This window comes from Panthera pardus, unplaced genomic scaffold, assembly GCF_024362965.1.
Source record: "Panthera pardus isolate Hobbes unplaced genomic scaffold, ASM2436296v1 HiC_scaffold_26, whole genome shotgun sequence".
NCBI classification, from domain to species: domain Eukaryota; kingdom Metazoa; phylum Chordata; class Mammalia; order Carnivora; family Felidae; genus Panthera; species Panthera pardus.
In genome coordinates this window covers 38,318,415-38,332,888 of record NW_026526832.1, presented here as the reverse complement: position 1 = coordinate 38,332,888, position 14,474 = coordinate 38,318,415, and positions in this window count along the sequence as shown.

The following is a 14,474-nucleotide window of genomic DNA, read 5'->3' as shown; positions in this document are numbered from 1 at the left end:
TCAGTGTGACAAGTGCTTTGTGGCACAAGGTGTTACCGTCCCCTGATCGGGCTCCTAGGCCACATGGAGCTCCTCTTGGAGGAGGGAGTGCGGAAGCCAAGATTCTTGCATGCTCCTCGCCACACCGGCCGGCCCTGACTACACACAGTTCACTGGCTTAGGAGACGGTTCAGGAAGAGTCTGCTCTGTCAGCAGCGGGAGGTCGGGACGGAGATCCGAGTGTCTCCTGAGCCTCTATGGGACACCAGCCCGTTACTCTCGGCCTGCCGTTGCGCACCCCTCTTCACTGGACGCTCCGGCAGCTCTTGGAAATTGCCGAGGTTGTGTTTGCTTTCCAGACAAGGGGGTGAAGTCAAAATATCAGAGAACTGGTTGGAGGCCGGCCCTCAGTGAGCGCCCCGATGACCGTTGCATTCAGCCAGGCTGTGTGGCTCCGCTGGAGGGTGGATGGCTCACTTTCACCAACCCTCCCACCCCCCCCCGCCCGCCCCCGCGCCCCACCGCCCGGGTCCTTAGCCCCGACCTTTGTCTCGGACCAGGCTTTGATTTTTGACGTGGAAAACTGTCCTCCGGTGAGAAGGTTACAAGTGTCTGCAGGTACAGGGCGGGGTCAGCGATTGTGAGGGAAGCTGGGGAGAAGGATGGATGAGAAGAGATCGAAGGCGGGAGGAGCATCCCAGACGGGATGTTTAAAAGGCGGGGTGGCGAGGCGCCAACCTGATGTTTCGGGTGGCGTCGAAGAAACTATCGTTCGCTCCGCTGTCTCTTTAGTTGAGTCACTGCTCCTGTCTGTAGACATAAAAATACACAGTCCGTGAAGCAGGTGCGCTGTCAGAGCAGGCTGGGGACCACCTGTGGGAACAGGGCGATGCTGGCCACCCCTCTGGGCACTGGGGCTGAAAGGAAGGGGTCTCACAGGACCCAGGGACGAGGTCTTTAGGAACTTCGTCACCCCATCCAGGCTTCTGTAGCCATATTTTTCTGCCATAAAATAGGGCACTAGGAGATTCTGTAGGCAAAGGAATTACTCGGGCGCCGGGATGAATCTCGTACCCTATAGGAACTTTCAAACCACTGTGTGTGCAAACGTGCTTCAACAAATATTTCTGGCGAGCCATTTTTATCGGCGAAGCATCTCGGGAACCAGTCCTGTCCTTCATCACATACGACACCGGGACCACCTTGAAATCTAGACGCGCCGTGTGATACGTTAACTGATGCAGTCTGTTCTCCGGAGTGGGCCTTGCATGGCCATGCACACAGCGAGTGGGTTTTCAACAAACATCCCTGTTTTCTACTCAGGAGCTTGGTGTCAGACCCCGGGGCTCCCTTCTGTCGGGCAGACAACCCCAGGGGTGTCTATGGTTCCCCCTCCTCCCAGGGGCTTCTATGGTGACAAGACATCAAAGTAGCGGCTTCTCTGGTGCTCAGGGGTCTGTCCACACAGGTGGGGTTTGAGTCCTTTCTGTCACCGCCCCCTGGGCACGTCAGCTCGGGGCAGCGCTCTGTCGCCGCGCGTCTTACTTTGAGCCTGGGTGTCTCTCTGGAGCTGGAGAGTGTTGTGGGGTCACATGACCTTGGGCAGCAGGTAAAATACTTCCCTGCCCAGGTCTCGTCGCATCTGGGGCAGCACTTGTGGACAGCAGCAGGTAGGTTTTAACCGCCCTGGGTCACACATGTGTCTCTGGACCCTCGTCTTCTCTTCCCTCCTAGCCCAAGGCACCTGCTGGTGTGGTGCAGTGTGGGACAGCCTGCTTTTCCCAGGCAAGTTTTAAACACAATACGGTCTTCCATCCCTCAGGTTTAAGATTCCGGCGAGCAGAAGCCAGGAACGCTTGCATTCTAACTTCGTTCTGTCCCAGGACTTGTGTCCCAGAGGCGAAAAGCACAAAGCTGACACGCAGGGTGAATGGGGACGAGGGAACAGGAGAGCTACAGGAAGGAGGGGAACAAGGATTTGTGCCCCAAATGTAATCTCTCCCACGTCCTCCCCAGGAAATTCTAGCAAAACATTACACATCCACCTGCCTGGTCTGCTCACCGTCACTGTGTCAGCCCTGCCCCCGGAGAGGATGGGCACCAGACACCTGTGCCTGGCATCCTGCTAGGTGGCCCATGGGACCCTCACCTCGTGGTGTCCCTACCCTTGTATATTTCCCTTCTACGTTAAATAGGCTGAGCTGTGCGCCCGGGAACATTCTGTGGGAACAGTGGCTCGTGGCTCTCAAGACTTGGTTCATCAAAGGCAACTTTCGGCTTGCTGTCCCTTGGGTCACTTACTTAGGGAAGCCAGCTGCTGCCTCATGAAGATTCCTGTGCTGCCTGTGGAGGGTTCCTGTGTTGGGAACTGAGGACCCCCACCCCCGCCCCAGGGCCGGCACAATTTGCTGGTTATGCGGGTGATTTGTGTGAAAGTGGAACTTACGACCCCGGGCGAGCCTTCTGATTGTGTTCTGAGCCAAGATCTTTACTGCAATTTAGGAGACAATCTGAGCCCGGAGCAGCAAACCCGGCTGCTGCAGAGTGCTGAGCCACCGGAATCACGTAAGAGAGTAATGGTTTATTGTTCGTTAAGCCACCAGGTTGTGGGGAAATGTGCTCTGTGGTGGTAGATAATCAATGTGGATTTGGGTCCCTGGAGGTGGAGTTCTGAGACAGCGAAAGCCTACAGTGTAGGAAAAACTTTCGAACAGCGGGTGGCCCTTGAGAAGACTGATGTAAGTTTCAGTGAAAGCCCCAAGGTGACTGAGGAGACCCCCCGGCAGCTGTGGGCTCGCTCCCTGGCTTTGCTTCTCTACATGTGTCTCCTCTGTCCTCCAACTTGCCGTGGCCTATTCCCAACCTAACGCCAAAGGGTAATAGAGCCTTTCGTGTGATCCACCCCAGAGAGGATCCTGGGACAGAAGCCAGGATGGAACGAGGTGGGGAAGGATCCATAACAGATCAAAAAAAAAAAAAAACAAAACAAAAAAACAAGTGGAAGATAGCCAGCACGAAATCCCTGCTTTATTTTGTCTTTTCTTTTCCACATTTGATAATAAACCAGGATTTATGTCTTGTTCAAGGCAACATAGCCCACTGCTAGCCCTGTGTATGGCACAGAGTGGAACCATCCACCCACAGTGAGTCATAGTTTCTGCCGCCATTACACGGGAAAATAAGACCTCAGCCATGGTTAATTAAAGATGACACTTAAAAATGATATGGAAATTTTTGATCAGTAACCACATGTACACAAATCCTTTTGCTATTAACAAAACTAAATTTTAGAATCATCCCATAAATAGTTATTTGTTCACTTATATTTCCATTACTTTGCGAGGTATTACAAAGATATAAAGATTTGTAGAACATAGCTTTTTAGACATAGAGTTTAAATTTTTACTTGGAAGACACAAACCAGCATTAGACTAATAGCCAAGAGCTGTGGTGTAGATAGAGAGTGTATGAGAATTCAGTAAGGGAGAAAGTGCTGTAGGTGGTAGTAATGTATAAGGGGTTTGAACTGTTCATCTTCCTTTCTGCCTTGCTTCCTTCCTTCCATCCACCCTCTTTCCTTCTTTCTTTCCATCCACCATCCATCCATCCATCCATCCACCACCCACCCATCCATCCATCCATCCATCCACCATTCATCCATCCATCCATCCATTCATCCACCATCCATCCACCATCCATCTATCCATCCATCCACCACCCATCCATCCATCCATTCATCCACCATCCGTCCATCCATCCATTCATCCACCATCCGTCCATCCATCCATCCACCATTCATCCATCCATCTATCCATCTACCCATTCATCCATCCATCCACCATCCATCCATCCATCCATCCACCATCCATCCACTCATCCTTCTCCCTCCCTTCCTTCCTTTCTTCCTTGTTTCCTTTCTTCCTTCCTTCTTTCATCCATTCATCTGCCTTCCTCCCTTCTATTCACCCATTCATTCATCCAAGCAGCTGAAATTTTATAGATTTGTGCTGGGAAAAATTCTATTCTTTGTCCTGAGGCTATAGATGTGAATAAGAGGCAGTTGCTGTCCCAATGCAATAGCGGCAAAAGACAGCGAAGAAGCAAATGAAGAACAGAGAAAACACTTGCAGAATGGGAAACAAAATGCATATGTGATCATTAATTTTATTTGTCAACTTGTCTGAGTTACGGGGCTCAGTTGTCTAGTCAAATATTAGTCTAGATTTTTCTGGTACATGGGATTGACATTTCCAATCAGTTGACTTTAAGTAAAAGAGATTATCCTTGGTCATGTGGATGAACCTTATTCACTCAGTTGAGGATCTTAAGAACAAAAATGGAAGTTTCCAGGAGAAGAAGTTGCTTCAAAACCATTACATTATAGTTCCAAATTCCCAGCCTGCTCTTCAGGGCATGGGCCCAGGACCACAACATGAGCTCTCACCTGAGTTTGCAGACTGTGGGCCGGCTGCATTATTGGACTTGTCAGGCCCAAGTCACGTGAGTCTATTCCTTAAAATAAATCATTGCTTCATATGCACTATAATAATATAATTTATTCTAGAAATATGTATTCAGGGAGAGAGAGGGACACAAACACAAGTTTATACCTAGGCCTGCGATGTTACAAAAACATCAATGAGAATCAACAGCCATATCTAGCAGGGAGGGCACAGTGCTGGATGTGTGTTAATTTCTTTCGGAGACCACCTCTTGGAAGGCAGTGATTTGCTTTATGGGAGATGTGCTCCCTTTATTCCTGATTTGCTGAAGGCTTGTTTTTATGTTAAAGCTTTACATTTCAGATCTGCCTTTGCTTGTCCTAGTGGTAGAGATCCCAGAGTATGGGAATATACTGATAAATGATGTCACTTACAGGATGATTTGAAATGCTAATTTCCTCCTGCTGTGAACCAGTAAAGCCCTGAGTCGTGCAGATACCTTCTTGTTGACAACGAGAGACTTAGACCTGGGAAGGCAGGCGTAAAGATTTTAAAAAATTCTCTTAAAGCGTATTTTGTTTTTCTTAAAGTTGTTAAAACCTTACATTATTATTATAGAAAATATGGGAATATCGGAAAACAGAAAGCAGAAAAGGGTAGTAATGCTATCGTCCAATCATCACAGCTAATAGCACTTGGTTGATACGTCCTCGAATACTTTGCATAAATATTTACACGGATCCACCTCAGTATGTGATTTGACTTTAGTTTTTTCACTTAGTGTCGTATTCCACCCATTGCTCATCTGATCACTCATTCATTCATTCATTCATTCACTGCCTGCCACCTGGATTTCTACCCTGTGCTGGACCGTCAGAAATAGGCCAGCGAGGATTTACTCATGCCTTAAAATTTGCTGGAACATCATTTTTAATGCTTGATTAATAATCATTTGTGCGTTTTCGTGATAATTTTCTCAGCCGTTTCCCACACTTAGGGTATAGGCTCAATATTGACTGAGTGGGGAGAGGTGCTCAGAGACTGAAGACCAAATGTTCTGGGTGTCCGGATGGATACCTTTTACACTTTCTTCGAACCTAACCTAACTTTCTTCTAACTAATCCCGCAGGAGAGAACAGGGTCGCTGCCACAGAGTGGGGGTCTACTTATAATGAAGGCAGGTCCCTGAGCAGGTCTCGCGGTCCCTGTCTGCCTCTCACCCCTCGGAAGCCATCCCAGGCTCAATCTGTTGTGTTCAATGCCTGCTTCTCCTTCCAGTCATGGACCCTCCAGGTCCCAACTGCCACTGTCGCTTACACCCTCCCGCCCCTTCTGGGCGAGTGGCAGCAGCCGTCCCATGCTAACAGCACGTGGAGCGCCCCCCTCAGGTGTCCTCCTGACCCCGATGGCCAGCGAGAGCCCACTCCTGAGGTCAGGAATCCCAGCCCCGTCTCAGGTCGGGCGGTCTCTAGGAACAACAAGACACCGCTCTGCTCTGGCGGGGCTGGCCTCTTTCCAGTTCGCCAGGGGGCTGCCTTTCGCGTAATCGCTTGGCATTGTGGCAGCATAATCGGGTTGACAAAAGTGGACAAGATTTTTGGAGGCGATCAAGCACGCTAATTCATTTCAAAATGCTGAACAGGTGCACTGGGACACATGGAAGGTGGTTATTAGGCAAAAGTCGCTCAGAGGAAGGCGGGGCCGACATCTGCGCCTATTATTAGAGACACAATGGAGCGGGCCTCCCTGGAAGGGGAGCGCGCTCCTCCCCGGGATGGGGCAGCCCTCTGCGCGAACCTCCTGATTTAGGACTTTCGCGGCTCGGGGTCATTAGCATTTGAAGGAGGAGGATGCTGAATTCATCTTTTCTTTTCTCTTTCGTCCTGGGGGTGGGTAAACGTGGAGGCTGATTTAATTAAGAAAGGCAGCAACTTCAGGCACCCACCTAATCAACTGTGAGCTACCCTGAACGGAGCAGTCTAATGAGGTCTTTGTGATTTCAACCCGCCTCAGAGCGGTCGCCTCCTAGTCTCTTGGGTCCCAGGAGCTCTCCTTTGTTCTCCAATTTTTTGCTCCTTTAAACTGTCCCCATCCTACAGATTAGCTTCTCCTGGGGACACTTACTTGCCTTGGAGCCCACCGGGATTGTAAGGAAGCCTGAGCCAGCCGCTCGGGTTCTGATGGGAAGACAGTGGACACGGGGAGAATGGGAGATCGGGGAGCTCCACACCAGTGGGAGGGGCTTGGAAGGCGGCACTGCTGGACCCCTAAGTGAAAAAAAAAACCGCTGATTTTTTTTTTCCTAATTGAATGGGTGTCCCAGACATATTCTTTCAAAGATGGAATGGTGCAGAAGGAAAAAGCAACGCTGTGATTTTTGGAATGAATCGGTTGTAGACTCAAGTCCCAGTCTTAGTGCTGGTGTGTAAGGTCCCTCGCCGAGTCTCGGGTGATGGATGTCGTGTCCCTTCAGGTGGCTCTGCTCCAGCAGGGGGGGAGGCGGAGGAGGAAAGGGGAAATGGTCGCGTTCGGGCAGTAGGAGGGGCTGCCTGGGGGTGGTGGAGGGGGCTGGGGGGGGAGCCAGGGTCAGCTCTTCCTGACCCATGTCCTGGGGAGGGAGCCCCAAACATGCCAGGTACTTCTGAGTGCTCCCAAGCCTTTGCTGCGCGACTGAGTGAGTAAATGCCAGTGTATAACATGGGACAGCACACTTAGAATTCTACCGGATGCCTTCCGTCCCCAAATCATTGCTCCAAGTCAGTTAAAGAGGTTCTGGAACAATATCTCAACCCTCCCTACAGACATATTTTGAATTACGATAAATATATTTTCATTAAAAAAAATAAACCCTTTAATTTTTAATTCATTATGTGAAGATTTCTTCATTTATTCAAAATATTTCTTGCATGTTATAATTTCAAGACAACCGAGTATATGTACCGAGCGGGTGATTCAGGAGCGAGATAGAGCTGGAGACAGCATCAGGGAGGAAGCCACACTCTTTCTGTGATATGATTTTGGAGGTGACATGCCATCGCCTCTGCCGAGGCCACACAGATCGACTCTGGCACCGTGCGGAGGGGACCACACACGGGTGTGCATTTCAGGAAGTGGAACTCACACGGGTGTGCATTCTGGGAGGTGGACCTCAAACGGGTGTGCGTTCCAGGAAGTGGACCATCGCTGGGGACCATCTTGGAAGCTGGCTACAGCACCGTCGATGTTACTTGCTTTCGTCCGGAGTATTCCAGCCATAGCACAAAAACCTAGGGATCTTGCATGAATTATATCGCGATGAGATTGATTCCATAACATCTGGGCATTTCGCCGCTCTGAAAGTCACATGACGTCTTGCTCCTCAGGATGGGTGGGCAGAGGTGAATAAAGCAGACCAAATATGGCATGGTACGTACCCCCCTGAGAGAGCTCAGCCTCACTTCCGCTTTCAAATGTCAAGTAGGAGTGAAGATAAGTGATGGGACATTAGACAACAGTGCTGTTTGCAGACTCACGTCCCCAGTGCAAACAAAACAAAACAGTGGAATCTGTTGTGCATTAAATGATGCTTCTTAAAACACAGCCCCCAGCCAGAAACGTACATTTAGACGTTTTTGAAATTAAAGATAGTATTTTAAGAATACTTAATGTGTTAAGATGATTCAAAAATCAAAACCATATAAGAATATATAATGAGAGCCTCGTTCCACACTTGTTTGGAATGGCTCTATTCTCTCTCGCTACCCTCGACGTTTTTATTAGCATCTTGCATAATCCAGTGTTTCTTAATATAATTTATCTCTTTTTTTTAACGTTTATTTATTTTTGAGACAGAGAGAGACACAGAGCATGAACGGGGGAGGGGCAGAGAGAGAGGGAGACACAGGATCGGAAACAGGCTCCAGGCTCTGAGCCATCAGCCCAGAGCCCGACGCGGGGCTTGAACCCATAGACCGCTAGATCGTGACCTGAGCTGAAAGTCGGACGCTTCACCGACTGAGCCACCCAGGCGCCCCAATTTATCTCTTTTTTTAATGTTTACTTATTTTTGAGAGAGAGACAGAGCATGAGTGGGGGAGGGGCAGAGGGAGAGGGAGACACAGAATGGGAAGCAGGATCCAGGCTCTGAGCTGTCAGCGCAGAGCCTGATGCAGGGCTCGAACTTGGGGGCGGCGAGATCATCACCTGAGCTCAAGTAGGACGCTTAACCGACGCAGCCACCCAGGTGCCCCTGATCCAGTGTTTCTTAACGAAAGTATGAAAAAACGCGCCATTAATTCAACCTCTCTTATGCCAAAGCAGTATACTTTAACCCTTATTCTACTCCTTGATTTGAAAATATTTCGAGGACGTGTAATGTACGTAAGTGTGCAAACCTTCAGGATACAAATGAATGAATTTTATACAATTGTACCTATTTAGCCACCATACAGACTGGTTGTAGAGAATTTCTAACATTTCAAAGGCTCCTCTGTGCCTACTTGTGGAGAAGATTTGACAAAAGCAATGCGTGCGTATAGATCAGGAACATGTGACTAAGGGAAGCTTGGTATGTCTCAGGCCCCATGCTTGTTGAGGTTTATTTTATTTTGTCTTTGGCAGACGTAGCCGAGACCAGATTGCGATAATACTGATTACGCTCCTTACTACGTGCCAGCCGCTACTTTACCTGTTTTCTGCATCGTAACTGACTTATCCCTTACAGAAGTACCAAGACGTAATCCTATCAGTCTCCCAATTTTATCAGTAAGGAGGTCGATGGACTGAAAGATTAATTCCGTCGTCCCAGCTTAGTAGACTGTGGACTGGTGTGCAAATGCGGGCACCCCAGCTTCATCCCAGGGTGCTTGGTGCACGAGTGGTCTTTCTAGGACGCAGCCTGGCTCGGATTGGTCACTGCTGCTGTAACGGCTGCGGGCCAGACACTGTGCTGTGCCCGGAGTTTCACGGTTTCCTTTTCTCTGTTTTTATCTGCTTATTTATTACGGATTTATTTGTTTGCCATTATTTATTTATTCCTATGCAGGGAGAATAGCTGTGTTGTTTCTCCTTATATTGCTGAGCTTTTCCAACGTAATACTTTCTTTCATCGATGGCTTGAGGATTTATTCAGAATTTTAAGAGGCGACGGGATTATTTCATTATTACATACAGCACACTGGAGCCTATATGGCCCTTTTCTAGAAGAAAGCTCACTTATCGTCGTGGCACATCTATGAATTACGTATACCATTGAGGTTTTATGGATGAAATATTGAGTGTCTGGAATGAATAAGTCGTCCAAGAGGACAGTCACGGCGTGAGCACAGGGCACCCGGCGGTAAGCCCAGTGTTGACTGATCTGGCTACGAAGGGGCTTTCTGGTTTTGAAGTTGACAGGATTCTCTTTCACTGAATATTTCTAGACTTAAGGCACAGAAATCATGTGAGTTCTTCCCCCCGCACTAATAGGGCTTCCTTTCCTACCCATGTTCCAGAGACACTTTCTCTTTGGTTTAGATGTATAAACGTTCATTTCTCATAAAATGTATGACTCAAAATTATAAATGATGACTATTTCAGTGTAATGTAGGCAGGAAGTAGAAAGGAAGAGGGAATTTTTATGATATAATTACATTTCTGATAAATGTAGATTTCAGTAATCATGCTATGAATCTGAAAGCATCACCTCTTTTCTGCTTGAATTATTCATTCCCTTTGACGTCATCTTCCACACTGTAAGTGACCAGCCTCTCCAGTGACAAATGCATGCGGACCTGAGCAGGAAACAGTATTTAATAATGCATTTCCTCGCCGTGAACACCTCATTCAATGATCACACACCTGCAGCTGAAAAGCAGCTTGTTCCTCTGGCCAGCTGCTGACGGGCTCGTGGAAACTTCCACATCACCCGCGCTCACTTCCCACGTAAAATCACAAAGCGTTACTGCCGACGAGGCCTTACGTGTTCCCGGGTTCAAACTGTCCATTTTCTTGGTGCCGCCCCAAGCCGAGAGAGGCTCTTGACTCTGGACCTTCGAGAAGCTCATTCACCGAGAGTCACAAAGGAGGTCAGGGACCCTGGCTGTCCCTCCACCCCCACCCCGACCACCTTTAGTACCGACTTGGAGTCACTTAACCTCTCGACTTAGTTTTTCTCCTAGAAAATAAGAACTGGTCTAACGTGGTCTTCCTTAGAACGGGAGGTGAGGCATAGCAGTCCCGAGGTGGGGGAAGGGCTCCAAGGCCATGCCACCCCTCCCCCCCAAGGTGTCAGAAAGAGAAGATATAGGGCCTCCTGGGGGGCTTCGGTGGTTAAGCTAGGCTTCACTCAGGTCATGATCTCACGGTTCGTGGGTTCGAGCCCCAGGTCGGGCTCTGTGCTGACAGCTTGGGGCCTGGGGCCCGCTTCGGATTCTGTGTCTCCTCTCTCTGCCCCTCCCCTGCTTGTGATCTGTCTCTCTGTCTCTGTCTCTCTCTCTCTCAAAAATAAATAAACATTAAAACAAATAAAAAAAGAGAGAGAAAATGTATAACTGCCAAAATCAGCCAAAAAAAAAAAAAAATCAAACAGCCAAAAATAAATTTATTGTAGGGGCACCTGGGTGGCTCAGTCGATTAAGTGTCTGATTCTCAGTTTCAGCTCAGGTCATGATCTCACAGTTTCGTGGGATTGAACCCCTCATCGGGCTCGGCATTGACAGTGCGGAGCCTGTTTGGGATTCTCGCTGTCTCTGTCTCTGTCTCTCTCTCTCTCTCCCTTTCTCTCTGCCCCTCCCCCCTTGTGCTGTGTCTGTCTCTCTCTCTCAAAATAAATAAATTAATTAAAAAAACTATAAAAAATAGATCTGTCGTAAAACCCCAAACTCATCTTAAAATGTCACCTGATGGATGTGACCTCCTTAGCAACATCCCCCTGATGACACTGGTCACGTCTGCCCCAGCCGGCCACCACCGACACTGAAAATGCCATGGGTGACAAGCTGAGCCCCAGAGCAATGCTGGCATTAAAGGGTGTGCGTTCCCTGGGAGGCAAAATATGAAAGATCACTGTTGTTTTTTTTGATTTTTTTTAATGTTTGTTTATTTTTGAGAGAAAGAGAGAGACAGAGAGAGAGAGAGAAGGACACAGAGAGAGGGAGACAGAATCTGAAGCAAGATCCAGGCTCCCAGCTGTCAGCAAAGAGTTGACAGAGGGCTCGAACCCATGAACCATGAGATCATGACCTGAGCCAAAGTCGGACGCTCGACTGACTCAGCCACCCAGGTGCCCTAAAAGATCAATATTTAAAATCTTTTTTCAAAAAGCCTGATTGTCCTAAATAGAATGGCACTGGTGGGGAGGTGGAGTCAGAGCGCGATCTTTGCCCGGGGGTTCCCTCTGTTAACCGTGACAGCCGGGACACATTACCGAGCATCCGAGTGTCCTGCGTCTCCTGGTAGAACAGAGACCCTGTAAGCAACGATGTCTCAGCGTCTATTAAGGACCACGGTCTTAGACATGTGCTTGGTACACAACAGTCCTCAATATTATCGTAATGCTTGTCGATAGCCTTGTGGACGGTCATCCATGAAGGTTGGTTGGGACGTTATTTTGTGAGCCCGTCCCTCACCACCCTGGTACGTGACGTTGAATGCTTTTCGGGGCCCACCACAGAGTTCTAGGCACACGTGGCTTCAAGAGTCCAGTGCCTTGTTTGTCTTCTCTGTCCCCACAACGAACCTGCCGCCCACAGTGGTGCCGACTTCCGTTCAACCGCCTTGAACAAATATTTCTTTAAACCTTGGCGTGCGGTATTCCAACATGACCCCCCTAGAAACAGGTATCAGAAGCCCCCGCGGCAGGTCTGAGCCGTCTGTCTTCAAGGGGATCAGCCCTGAGATTGCAGGCCATTGACTTTTTGTGCGGGGAGTCTGGGGGTGGGTCTGCACACGACACCCTCTAACAGCCACTTTTACTCTAGGCTGTACCGTGACTCAAGAAGAGAAACACACGAGCTCCCTTTAATTTTGATGAATTTCACTTTTTAAAATATTTTATTTATTTTTGAGAGGGAGAGAGAGAGAAACAGAATGTGAGCGGGGGAGGGGCAGAGAGAGAGGGAGACACAGAATCCAAAGCGGGCTCCTGTCCCTGAGCCGTCAGCACAGAGCCCGACGGGGCCTTGAACACACTGACTGTGAGGTCATGACCTGAGCCAAAGTCGGACACTTAACCGACCGAGCCCAGGTGCCCTGGTGGGCCAGACTTGATAATCAAGTGACAGATGGGGCTCTTCTGAGCAAGAGAGATTTGAAGGGTGAGTGGAGTTCGACACGTGGGATGGTCTCTGGATGGTGGTAGATAATATGGTGGGGATGCTGGACAGCTCAAGTTGTTGAGAGGGAACCACAGATGACAGTGAGAGATCAGACCTCTAACCACAGAGGTAGGAATTTGGCCAACAAATTAAATTAGGTTGAGGTGGATTCTTCCTTAGTCAAGACGGCAGACGAAAACACCATCTGGTCGACACCTTGATTTCAGCCCGGGGCAGAGAAACACGCCATTCAGTGGCGGGAAGTCTGAGCCACAAAACTGAAAGCCAATAAACGGATATTGTTTGAAGCTCTAAATGTGGGTTTATTACTCAATGATAGAAGGTAAGAATCAATTTTCCAGAAATCTGTGGAATTCAGGTGTTGCTCCTGAACAGATAACAAGTTATCACCCCAGATGCTTTTGTCCGTCAGTCTTTATGGAGCTTGAGTTCTTCTCCTACGACAGGGCGCAGAAGCGAGGAGGCTTCATCTTGATTTTGGAGTTAAGAGATTTTGGAATAGAGAGGTAAAGAAATTCTTTTGACATTACCAAGATGTCAGTGATTGTCTAGAAATCAATTCTTCTTTCTCTTTAGCAATTTTTTTTTTTTGTAAGAGGGCAGATTCCTGGGGGTGCCTGGGTGGCTCAGTCGGTTAAGCGTCCGACTTTGGCTCAGGTCATGATCTCATAGCCCGTGGGTTCGAGCCCCGTGTCGGGTTCTGTGCTGACAGCTCGGAGCCTGGAGCCTGCTTCAGATTCTGTGTCTCCCTCTCTCTGTGCCCCTCCCCTGCTTGCAGTCTCTGTCTCTCTGTCTCTGTCTCTCTCTCTCTCAAAAATAAATAAACATTAAAAAATTTCAAAAAGAAAAAAGAGTTCTTTGTGTATTTTGGATCGTAGTCCTTTATCAGCTGTGGTTTTTGCAAGTACTTTCCCCGGCTTCTATTTTCATGCTCATGACACGTGTTTTGTAGAACGGAGGTTGTCAGTTTTAATGAAGTCCAGTTCACCAGTTTGTCTTTCTGTCCATCTCTGAAAAAGGAGCCTTCAGAGCTCCAACAGGGGAAGGGTGGTGGCCTCATCTGTTTCTCCTTGCGGCTCTGTTGGCGTTTGCCTCATGCGGTGCAACGCTCTGTTGGTAGGTCCGCGAAGGATGTTATGTCTCCTTGGAGAATTGATGCTCTGTCATGATGCAATAGTCTCCTTGATCCCGATAACTTTCCTTACTTTGAAGTGTGCTCGGCCAGAAGTTAATGTAGCTGCCACTGCTCCTTACAAATTAGTGTTAGTGTAGCTGTGTCCATCCATTTCCGTTTTATGTATCTTTGTATTCAGAGTGTGTTTCTCGTACGGGACATACGGCTGGGTCTTGTTCTTTGATCCACTTTGACAATCTCTGTCTTTCAATGGGTCCTTTTAGGCCATTGATGTTCAAAGTGACGACTAAGAGAGTTGGATTAAGATCTACTGGGTTTGCTTCATCTCCCTTGTTTTTTGCTCCTATTTCTGTCTTCTACTCTCATCCTATCCTTTGCGGTTGTAACCGAAGCATTTTATACGATTCCCTTTTCTCTCCTTTCTTATATGTCAGTTATATTTTTTCCCTTTTTTTAGTGGTTGTCCTGGAATTTGTAACATACGCTCACTCCGAATCCAAGTCTGCCTTTAAATATCGCTGGCCACTTTACAGGTGGCATGAATAGCTTACGACAACAAAACCACCCCGCGCTCTCTCTCCCTTCCTTGTGTCACTGCTGCCCTTCCCGTCACTGACACGT